This window comes from Erinaceus europaeus, chromosome 21, assembly GCF_950295315.1.
Source record: "Erinaceus europaeus chromosome 21, mEriEur2.1, whole genome shotgun sequence".
In the NCBI taxonomy this organism is placed as follows: Eukaryota; Metazoa; Chordata; class Mammalia; order Eulipotyphla; family Erinaceidae; genus Erinaceus; species Erinaceus europaeus.
In genome coordinates this window covers 28,422,502-28,433,271 of record NC_080182.1, presented here as the reverse complement: position 1 = coordinate 28,433,271, position 10,770 = coordinate 28,422,502, and the positions used below count along the sequence as shown (strand labels likewise).

The 10,770-nt window shown below is 42.1% G+C and overlaps 1 long non-coding RNA gene across 2 annotated transcripts in view; it reads right to left on the bottom strand.

Annotated features, from left to right (window-relative positions):
* Positions 1-678: 678 nt before the first annotated feature.
* Positions 679-10,770, bottom strand: part of LOC132535298 (uncharacterized) — an 84,968-nt gene continuing 74,876 nt past the window's right edge. Inside the window, exon 4 of one of the 2 annotated variants that reach the window (XR_009547086.1) lies at positions 679-976. This is a non-coding gene — a long non-coding RNA (uncharacterized LOC132535298). The remainder of the gene's footprint in view (positions 977-10,770) is intronic. The other variant, XR_009547088.1, reaches the window with a different exon arrangement.

Here is a 10,770-nt window from a genome sequence, read left to right as displayed (position 1 = left end):
GAGAAAGACAGACACCTGCAGACCTGCTTTACCATCTGTGAAGCAACTCCCCTGAAGGAGGGGAACCGGGGGCTCGAACCGGGATCGTTATGCCGGTTCTTGTGCACTTAACCCGCTGCGCTACCGCCCAACTCCCCAGGAGAAGAATTTTTAAGATCGGCTTACTCAACCACTTTCAAACATACAACACAGTGTTGAAAACCTCTTTTCTCAACTTGTTTCTTTCTTTCTTTTTTTTTCCTCCAGGGTTATCTCTGGGGCTTGGTGCCGGCAACGAACCCACTGCTCCTTGGGGGGGGGGTGTCATCTTTTCATTTTGTTGCTCTTGCCCTTCTTGTTATTGTTACTGTTGTTGTTATTGCTATTGTTGTTGTTGCATAGGACAAAGAGAAATCGAGAGAGGAGGGGAAGACAGAGTAAGGGAGTGAAAGACAGATACCTGCAGACCTGCTTCACCGCTTATGAAGCAACTCCCCTGCAGGTGGGGAGCTGAAGGCTTGAACCAGGATCCTTGCTCTGGTCCTTGTGCTTTGTACTACGTGCATGCGCTTAATCCAGTGCACCACCACCACCTGGCCTCCTGTTCTTTCTTTCCTTTTTTTTTCTTTTTCTTTTTCTTTTTTATTTAAGAAAGGATTAATTAACAAAACCATAGGGTAGGAGGGGTACAACTCCACACAATTCCCACCACCCAATCTCCATTTCCCACTCCCTCCCCTGATAGCTTTCCCACTCTCTATCCCTCTGGGAGCATGGACCCAGGGTCGTTGAGGGTTGCAGAAGGTAGAAGGTCTGGCTTCTGTAATTGCTTCCTCGCTGAACATGGGTGTTGACTGGTCGGTCCATACTCCCAGTCTGCCTCTCTCTTTCCCTACTAGGGTGGGTCTCTGGGGAAGCGGAGCTCCAGGACACATTGGTGGGGTCTTCAATCCAGGGAATCCTGGCCGGCATCCTGATGACATCTGGAACCTGGTGACTAAAAAGAGAGTTAACATATGAAGCCAAACAAATTGTTGAGCAATCATGGACCCAAAGCTTGGGATAGTAGAGAGGAAGTGTTAGGGGGTACTCACTGCAAACTCTAGTGTACTTCTGCTTTCAGGTATATATTTTGCAGTAGTTTACGGATATGTGTGAACATATGCCCTCTCTCACAGAAACTGGTGTATATCTAGGTTTTGGGACTTTGTTAGAAAGTGAACCACCTGAGATGAAATTAGAGTATACTATGAAAGGAAAGGTCTCACCCGAGTAATGAAGCTGAAGGGTTGTCATTCCACACGTGAAGTCTCTGGACACAGTCTGAAGTGAAGCATGTTGAGGTGGCAATCGTTGTGTTGGTTAGGTTGTGATCGGCAGATGCAATATTATTTGATATGGATTGGGAGAGGCATGCAGGAAAGTGGGCCCTATCCAGTGGTTCCAGGACTGGGGGAAGTAGAGGCTCTATAGTGGAGATGTGAGGTTCCTGCTGTCTTAGGATTCAAAAAGACAATTGATAGTTAATGTTAGCATCACATTATTTGGTAATTGGGTTAACTTTGAAAAGTCCTTTTGTTAGGGTTTGCTGTACAGTACCCAGTATATCTTGTATATAGCTGTGTCTTTCTTTCTTTCTTTCTTTCTTTCTTTCTTTCTTTCTTTCTTTTTCTTCCTTTCTTCCTTCCTTTCTCTCTCTCTCTTTTTCTTTCTTTGTCTTTACCTTTATTTATTTGTTGGATAGAGACAGCCAGAAATTGAGAGGAAGGGGAGATAAAAAGAGAGACACTTGCAGCCCTGCTTCACCACTTGTGAAGGCAGCCCCCCACAGGTGGGGACCGGGAGCTTGAACCCAGTTCCTTGAGCATTGTAACATATGTGCTCAACCACCACCAGGCCCCTCAGCTTGCTTCTCATCACATTCCCAGAGCTGTTTAACTTTAGAGCTGGAACTGGTAACTTTAGATCACCTTTACCCACTTCAGTTCTTGCTAGCACCCACTCCCACTTCCCTATGGCAGCCCCAGATCTGTTCTCTCTGAGTTTTTACTATATATATTCTACACATTAATGAGATCAGACAACACTTGTCTCTTTCTGCCTGACATTTCACTTAGTATAATGCCCTCAAGTCCATCCATGGGATTACAGATGTCAGAATTCTTTTCTTATTTTTTTTAAAATTTTTATTTTATTTTTGATGTAGTAGTATTTTATTGTATTATTTTATTTTTTTATTAGTGAGTTAGTATTGGTTTAAAACATTACAAGACAACAGGGGTACAACTCTACACCATTCTAATCAACAGAGTTCTGAATCCCCAATCCCACCATTGGAAGCTATAGCAGTTCTCTTAAGGCTGCAGGTATGGGTTAACTATTATTTCTATAGCTATCTGTCTATATTTTTATAGATCTGCCCATTTTTAATGCCCTTTCTTCATTTCCTTTCCAAGTCACACCTATACCTATTACTACATCCAAATGCCCCTCCCTTTCCATTCTCTCTCTTCAGATACTGATGGGATTGGAATTCAGAGCCCTCTGGTCATCTTCCCCTATCATTTCTCCCTCTCTGGGAGTTTGGACCAAAATTCTTTATAGGGTACAGAAGGTGAGAGTTCTGGATTCTATAATTGCTTTTACACTGGACATGGCGTTAAAAGGTGGATCTATACCACCTGTTTCTGTCTCTTCCTAGTGGGGTATGGCTCTGGAGAGAGGGGGTTCCAGGACCCATTGGTGAGGTCAGCTGCCAGAATTCCTTTCTTATTTGTGACTGAATAGATTACATTATATGTGGAGAGAGAGAGAGAGAGAGAGAGCAGTGAATATTAATGTTGTGCACGTGTATGTGTAGCCATCTCCTCTATCCATTCCTCTGCTGATGGTAATGGACATGAAGAGGCAGCTCTGAGTTTCCTTCTGGGTACATACCCAGAAGTGAAATTGCAAGGTCATAGGGTAGTTCTATTTTTAATTTTTTGAGGAAACTCTGCATTGTTTGCTATGTGGCTGTGCCAATTTACATTTCACCAGCCGTGCACGAGGCGAACACCTGGCACTTTCTTTGTGTCTTGCCAATGCTTGTTAGCTCCTGACTGCAAACAGCCATTCTCTGGTGTATGGCGATGCCTCAGGGTAGTTCTGATGGTTAGCGGTGCTGATCCCTTTCTCACGTACCTGTTCACTCTCTGCATGTCTTCTTTCAAAGAGGTCTACTCAGCTACTCTGCCTATTCCATTCATGAATCTTTCAGGATTGATTATATGAGTTCTTCATGTATTTTGAGTGCTAACCTTTTCCAGATATATGATTTGCAGATATTTATTCCCACGTAGTATGCCAATATTTACTTTTTGTTGATGTTTTTCCCAACTGTGCTTCTGTATTTTGGGTGGGTGTCTTCCCAGGGGCTTATTTTTTCTGCTATTGTCATCAAACCTAAACAAAGTGTTGACCAGTGTCAAGGAGGTTACCATCTAGGCTCTTCGACAAATTTTATGGTTTTAGGTTACACATTCAAATCTTGGATCCATTTGGAATTGATTTGTGGTGGTAGTTCATTCTTTCACATATTCTGACCAGTTTTCCCTGCCCATTAGTTCTTCATTGGTTTTTTTTAAACACTTTTAAAAATATTTATTTATTTATTTATTGGATAGAGACAGCCAGAAATTAAGAAGAAAGGGGGAAACAGAGAGGGAAAGAGACAGAGAGATAGCTCTGCTCCACCACTCGTGAAGTTTTTGCTTGAACTTGGGTCCTTGTACATTGTAACATGAGTGCTCAAGCAGGTGCACCACCACCCAACCCCTCTTCATTATTAATTGTCGTGTTAAGTATTTATTTATTTATTTATTTATTACCAGAGCACTGTTCATCTCTGGTTTATGGGAGATTGAACGTGGGACTTCAGAGACTCACGCCTGAGAGTCTCTTTACAGAACCATTATGCTATTTCCCCCCACTCTTCATTAATTGTAACACCAGAGTCCAAAATTCTATAATTCCTACTCGACAAGAATTTCATTAATACAGTTTATGTACGTATACAGATTTCAGTTTAAAAGAGCTGGACTAGCATTGCTTTGTTGAAGGTGATTGCAGTATGGGCTGAGGGTGAATCCTAACGGATGAATCCACATTACTTTTGTAAGTGTAATTAAAAAAAAAACCTAAGTCCTTTACAATTTATTTATTCATAATTAAAACTTTTTTCCTGGTGGGTTGAAACATGCAGAAGAATGGAACTGAACCAGTATATTTCACCAAACACAAAAGTAAATTCCAAGTGGATCAAGGATTGGGATGTTAGACCAGAAACTATCAGATATGTAGAGGAAAATATTGGCTGAACTCTTTTCCACATAAATTTTAAAGACATCTTCAATGAAACAAATCCAATTACAAAGAGGACTAAGGCAAGTATAAACCTATGGGACTATATCAAATTAAAAAGCTTCTTCACAGCAAAAGAAACCAGTACCCAAACCAAGAGACCCCTCACAGGTTGGGAGATCTTTACATGCCATAATCAGGCAAGAGTTTAATAACCAAAATATAGAAAGAGTTTGCCAAACTCAACAACAAGAAAACAAATAACCTTATCCAAAAATGGGGGGAGGACATGGACAGAATATTCACCACAGAAGAGACCCAAAAGGCGAGAAACACATGAAAAAATGCTACAAGTCAGAGAAATGCAGATCAAGACAACAATGAGATACCACTTCACTCCTGTGAGAATGTCATACATCAGAAAAGGTAGCAGCAACAAATGCTGGAGAGGCTGTGGAGTCAAAGGAGTCCTCCTGCACTGCTGGTGGGAACGTCAGTTGGACCAACCCATGTGGAGAACAGTCTGGAGAACTCTCACAAGGCTAGAAATGGACCTACCCTATGATCCTGCAATTCCTCTCCTGGGGATAGATCCTAAGGAACCCAACACACCCATCCAAAAAGATCTGTGTACACATATGTTCATAGCAGTACAATTTGTAATAGCCAAAACCTGGAAGCAACCCAGGTGTCCAACAACAGATGAGTGGCTGAGCAAGCTGTGGTCTAGATACACAAAGAATACTACTCAGCTATTAAAAATGGTGACTTCACCATTTTCTTAGATGGAGTTTGAAGAAATAGTGTTAACTGAAATAAGTCAGAAACAGAAGGATGAATATGGGATGATCTCACTCTCAGGCAGAAGTTGAAAAACAAGATCAGAAGAGAAAACACTCAGCAGAACCTGAACTGGAGTTGGTGCATTGCACCAAAGTAAAAGACTCTGGGGTGGGTGGGTGGGTGGGAGAGTACAGGTCCTGGAAAAGGATGACAGAAGACCTAGTGGGGGTTGTATTGTTATGTGGAAAACTGAGGTATGTTATGCATGTACAAACTATTGTATTTTCTGTCTAATGTAAAACATTAATTCCCCAATAAAGAAATTAAAAAAAAATTTGCTCAGCTCTTATGATAGTTTTGGAGATCAAACCGAGGATCTTGGAAACTCAGATATTGAAGCCTTTCTTAAAAATAATTTTTACTTATTTATTTTTAACGATAGGAGAGATACCAGGGCTTCGTTGAGCTCTGTCTGATGGTGGTGCTGGGGATTGAACCTGGGACCCCAAAGCTTCAGGCAGGAGAGTCTCTTGCAGAACCCCTGTGCTGTCTCCCTAGACATAGACATCAATGTCTTTTGCATAACCATTATAGTATCTCCCCAGCTCAAAACTTTCTAATTCTAAAAGAATGTGATCACTACTTGTTTTGTACAATAATTACTGATATACCCATCTCTTTGGAAAAAGAAAGGCAAATAAGGGCAAGATTGTGTCTAATTTAACTTTGCATTTTATCTTTGGCATTTAGCAAAAAAAAAAAAAGTTTTTTTTTTGTTTTTGGTTTTATCTTCCTTTTTCCTTTTCCTTTTTCTTTCTTTCTCTTTCTCTCTCTCTTTTTTGTCTCTTGTACACAGAAAACTACTTTTGCAGAAAAATCACACACTTAGGATCAAGGATGCACTTTATTTATTTATCTTTGTGTGTTGTAATGTATTTACTCAATCTGATCGTCAACTTTTACACCGCTTAAAAGTTAACATTCTTCTTTGATGGAGTGTGTGGTGTGGAACTACTGAATCTATCCTATAGTTTCATAATCTTGTAAGCCACTACATGTCAAATGAAAGAAAAAAAAAGTTAATGTTCCAGAGGCCTAACTGACATATAGTAAAAGCCTCTCATTGCCTGATGGTTCACTGTCTGACAAGCTATGGCAAAGGCATGCCGATCAGACCAGAGAGCATCTGTCCCCCAAGAATCCCCCTGCGCACTCCGCGGTCAGGCCTGTTCTCCACACCTCCTCACCTGGGCAAGCTGCCTCCAGCCATCCATGTGATACCTATCACCCAAGGCTTCCTTTTATCTCTTCTAGAATTCCTGCTATGGAATCACACTGCACGTACTCTTTTTTTGTGCATGTGGGTTCTTGTGATCAGTGTTTTGAGAATGGTCCTTCTTCCTAGATAGTGTTCTTGGCTCTGAGTCCGTTCTGTGTCACAAATGGTGTATCTGTCAGTGAATATCGACATTTGGGGCTATTATAAGTAACAGTACCAAGGACCCGACAGTAGTGCAGCGGGTTAAGCATGCGTGGCACAAAGCGCAAGGACCCATGTAAGGATCCCGGTTCGAGCCCCCGGCTCCCCACCTGCAGGGGAGTCGCTTCACAGGCGGTGAGGCAGGTCTACAGGTGTCTTTCTCTCCCTCTCTGTCTTCCCTTTCTCCATTTCTCTCTGTCCTATCCAACAATAATAACATCAATAATAATAATAACAAGGGCAGCAAAACTGGGAAAAAATGGCCTCCAGGAGCAATGGATTTGAAGTGTAGGCACTGAGCCCCAGCAATAACTAACTAACTAACTAAATAAATACATAAATAAATAAATAACAGTGTCATAGTATCCATTCCTGAGTCTTTGTGTGAGCTGATGTTTCTATTTTTCTTTGGTAAAATCTAGGCATGAGCCTCCCAGGTCAAATGGTAAGAACATGCCAGCTTCGTAGGAGACGGCTAAGTGGTTTTCATCATGGTTGGACTATCTCACACGCCCACTGCACACGGCACACGGCAGTCCTGGGTGTTCTGTTGTTAGCGGGATTTCTTAGTCTCTTAACTTTCTTAGTTTTCTTAACTCCAGCTGTTCTGGTGTGTGCAGTGAGAGTTCACTGTGGTTTCAGGTCTCACTTCCCCAAAAGTGACAAGCGAAGTGAAGTGGCCTTTCATGTGCTGACTGTTCACATGCTGACTGTATCCTCTTTTGAGAAGTATCTGCTCAATTTTTGGCCGGTTGCAAACATCATTGGCTCATTTGTCATAAAAATGCAAAAGCTGCTTACAGTTTCTAGGTTTAGATCTTCGGTTATATATATATATAATCTTTTAATTTTTATTACTGGATAGAGACAGAAATTGAGAGGGGAGGGGAGATAGAGAGCCAGAGAGACACCTGCAGTCCTGCTTCACCACTTGTGACGCTCCCTCCATGTAGGTGGGGACCAGGGTCTTGAACCTGGGTCCTTGCTCATTGTGATGTGTGTGCTTACTCAGGTGCACCACCACCTGGCCCCTATATGTGGACATACATAGGATGAATATTGAATATTGTCTTCCGGTGTGCCTTTCATTTCCTTTCGTTTATTTAATCATTCATTCATTTATTTATTTTTGCCTTCAGGGTTACTGCTAGGGCCAGTGCCGGCACTACAAACCTACAAACCTACTGCTCCCAGCGGCCACTTTTTCCATTCTATTGGCTAGGATAGAGAGAAATCGAGAGAAGAGGAGGAAATAGAGAGGGAGAAAGACAGACACCTGCAGACTGCTTCACCGCATGTGAAGCGTCCCCCCTGCAGATGAGGAGCTGGAGAGCCAGGGGCTTGAACCAGGATTCTTGCGTGAGTCCTTGTGCTTCATACTAAGTGCGATTGATCAGGTGTGCCACCGCCTGGCCCCCTGCTCTGCATTATCTTAGTGGTGACCTGAAAATTATCATTTTGATGGAATCAAATTAATCTATATTTTATTTTTTCCTTTTAATGCTCGAAAATGTTATTGAAAGGACATTTTTAATTTTCCCTGAAGCTCTAGTCCAATCCTTTGCCCCTTTCCTATCACTCTTATTTTTTCTACTATGTCACTGACTTTCTGTCATTTCAACAGATGTTATTGTCAAACTTAGTACCTTGCAAGGAGAGGTTCCTCTCTGTCCACTATCACAAACTTCTAACACCTAGAAGAACAGTTTACCATCTAACCTGTGGGGTCTCATGCCCTCATATTATATCTTTAGTGTTGTCTTTTTTTTTTAATGAAAAGTGTTAGTTATTTAATATTTATTTACAAAATTATAAGCTGACAGGTGTATAATTCCACACTGTTTTCAACACCAGAGTTCTGAGTCCCCTATCCCTTCCACAGAAACTGCAGTGGTTCTCCCAAGGTCACAGATATGGGTTGACTATGATTTCTAGAACTATCTAATTTATATGTAATTTATATGTAATTTATATGTATTTGCCCATTTTTTTTCTATGTTTCTATGTTTCCTCTAAGTCACACCTCCACTTGTCTGGCTTCCTTCCTCGTGTGTTTTCTAGATTCTCTTTGCTTTCAGTGACAGTATAAAAACAAGATTCCTAGTGACAGATGCTTCCAGTGATGGAATTGGGGGTTCAGAGCCCTCTGGTCATCTTCCCCTAGCAGTTCTCCCCCTCTGGGAGTATACCAAAATTCTTTATGAGGTGCAGAAGGTGGGATTTCTGGCTTTTGTAATTTCTTCTCTGCTGGACACGGATGTTGGCAGGTGGATTCACACCCCCAGCCTGTGAGAAGATAGTCTTTATACAACCTAAAGCTATAAGATTCTGTTTTGGACTTGTTCACCAAGGGGACATGATTAATAATTTGGGTGGATCGCACATCCTTTTATGTAGACTTTCCATCAGATGGTCTGTTTAAGAGGTCATAACCGACTTCATATTTTATCTGAGCAAAAAAAAGAATAAAGATAAATGTGAAGCTAGGGGATCTTTATTAGGTGTTAAAATCTATGATTTGATAAAAAAAAAAAAACCAGACTTTTATTATATCTGTGAGCATAGCGCAGATGTTAACTAACTTGATGCACAAAGGTGAGTCAAGGGGACCCAGTTATTTTCTCTAGGTGTTGTCTATTTAAATGCCTGCTATGTTCCCAGTGGTTCCTTGAAGAACACAACCAAAAAGTCCATTGTGAAAGTTGGCGGACTTAGTCAGCGGATGGCCGAGAGCTAAGGAAGCCGCTGAAGTAAGTGCTGTGGAAACACAGCAGTCCATGTGCAGAGCAGGCTGAACAGAAGCCAGGAAACTGGACTTTGGACCAGGAGTGAGAGGGCCAGAGAGTGAATGCAGCATTTGCACACTGGAGATTAGAAGGGTCAGAGGAGACAGCTCAGCCTATTCCGACACCTACATGCACATGAGGGACTCCCGAGGTCCCAGGTTCAAGCTCTGCCACCACCTTATGCCAGAGCTGAGCAGTGCTATGTCTCTTTCTTTCCCTTCCTCCTCCTCTCACTCTCTCTCTCTCATAGTAAACAAATCAGAAAACCTTTAAAATAAAAAAGATGAGGGGCCAGGTGGGGTTGTACCCAATTAGAGTGCATATGTCACCATGCACAAGGACCCGAGTTCCAGTCCCCCTCATGCACCTGCAGGACAAAAGCTTCATGAGCAGTGAAGCAGGACTGCAGGTGTCTCTCTTTCTCCCTATCTTCTGCCCCTTCTCTATGACTTCTTCTCTTCCTCCTCCTTCTTTGTCCTCTTTTCTCCTCCTCCTTTTTGTATTTATAAGACTAAATTAATATTTGCTCCATTGTTAGGAGCTTTCTCCCCCTAACTCTATGTATTTCTCTTAGGGTTCTCCCCTCCCCCAATATTTCTAATCAGGAAAATGAAAAGGCACCAGAGAAGCTCATTGGGTGGTTTGAACAGAGATAGCCGGCCACCCCCATTTTAACTCACTTCTAAGGCCCCACCTTCACTTCCTTTCTAAGCCACACCCACACCTGGCATTTCCTTTTCCTTCTTTCCTCTCAGATTCGGGGAGCAACACCTGACTTCCTTGGTGTTTTCCAGGTTCTCTTTGCTCTCTGGGATGTATCTCCCCCTTCTCTCTCCATTTCTCTCTGTCTCTAACCACTAAGTAAATACACAACATTAAATATTTCAAAATAATAAGAATAAAAAAAGGGGTGAAAGAATTCCCAGTATCTCAAAGAGGTGTTAACCTTGCCATGTTCACCTCAGCTCTCTTCACAATAGCCAAGCTGTGGCAACAGCCTGAAAAGTCTTTGACAGATGAACAGGCAGACAATATGGCGTCTCTGAATACAATGGAATACGTGTCAGTTTGAGAAGGAAGGGAGTTTGGGGTCAGTGGTAGAGCACAGGACTTGCATGCCCGAGGGTACGTGTCAGTTTGAGAAGGAAGGGAGTTTGGGGTCAGTGGTAGAGCACAGGACTTGCATGCCCGAGGGCCCAGGCGTTATCCCTGGCACTGCCTATGTCAGAGATGAGTGCTGCTTTAGTAGGATTCGCTCCCATAAAATAATCTTTTTAAAATACATTTTATTGGGAGAATTAATGGCTCACAGTCAACAGTAAACACAGTTGTTGGCAGAAGTGTAAAATTTCTCAATTTTCTGCAAATACTTTCACCCCCAGCCCAGATCCTACTCCACCA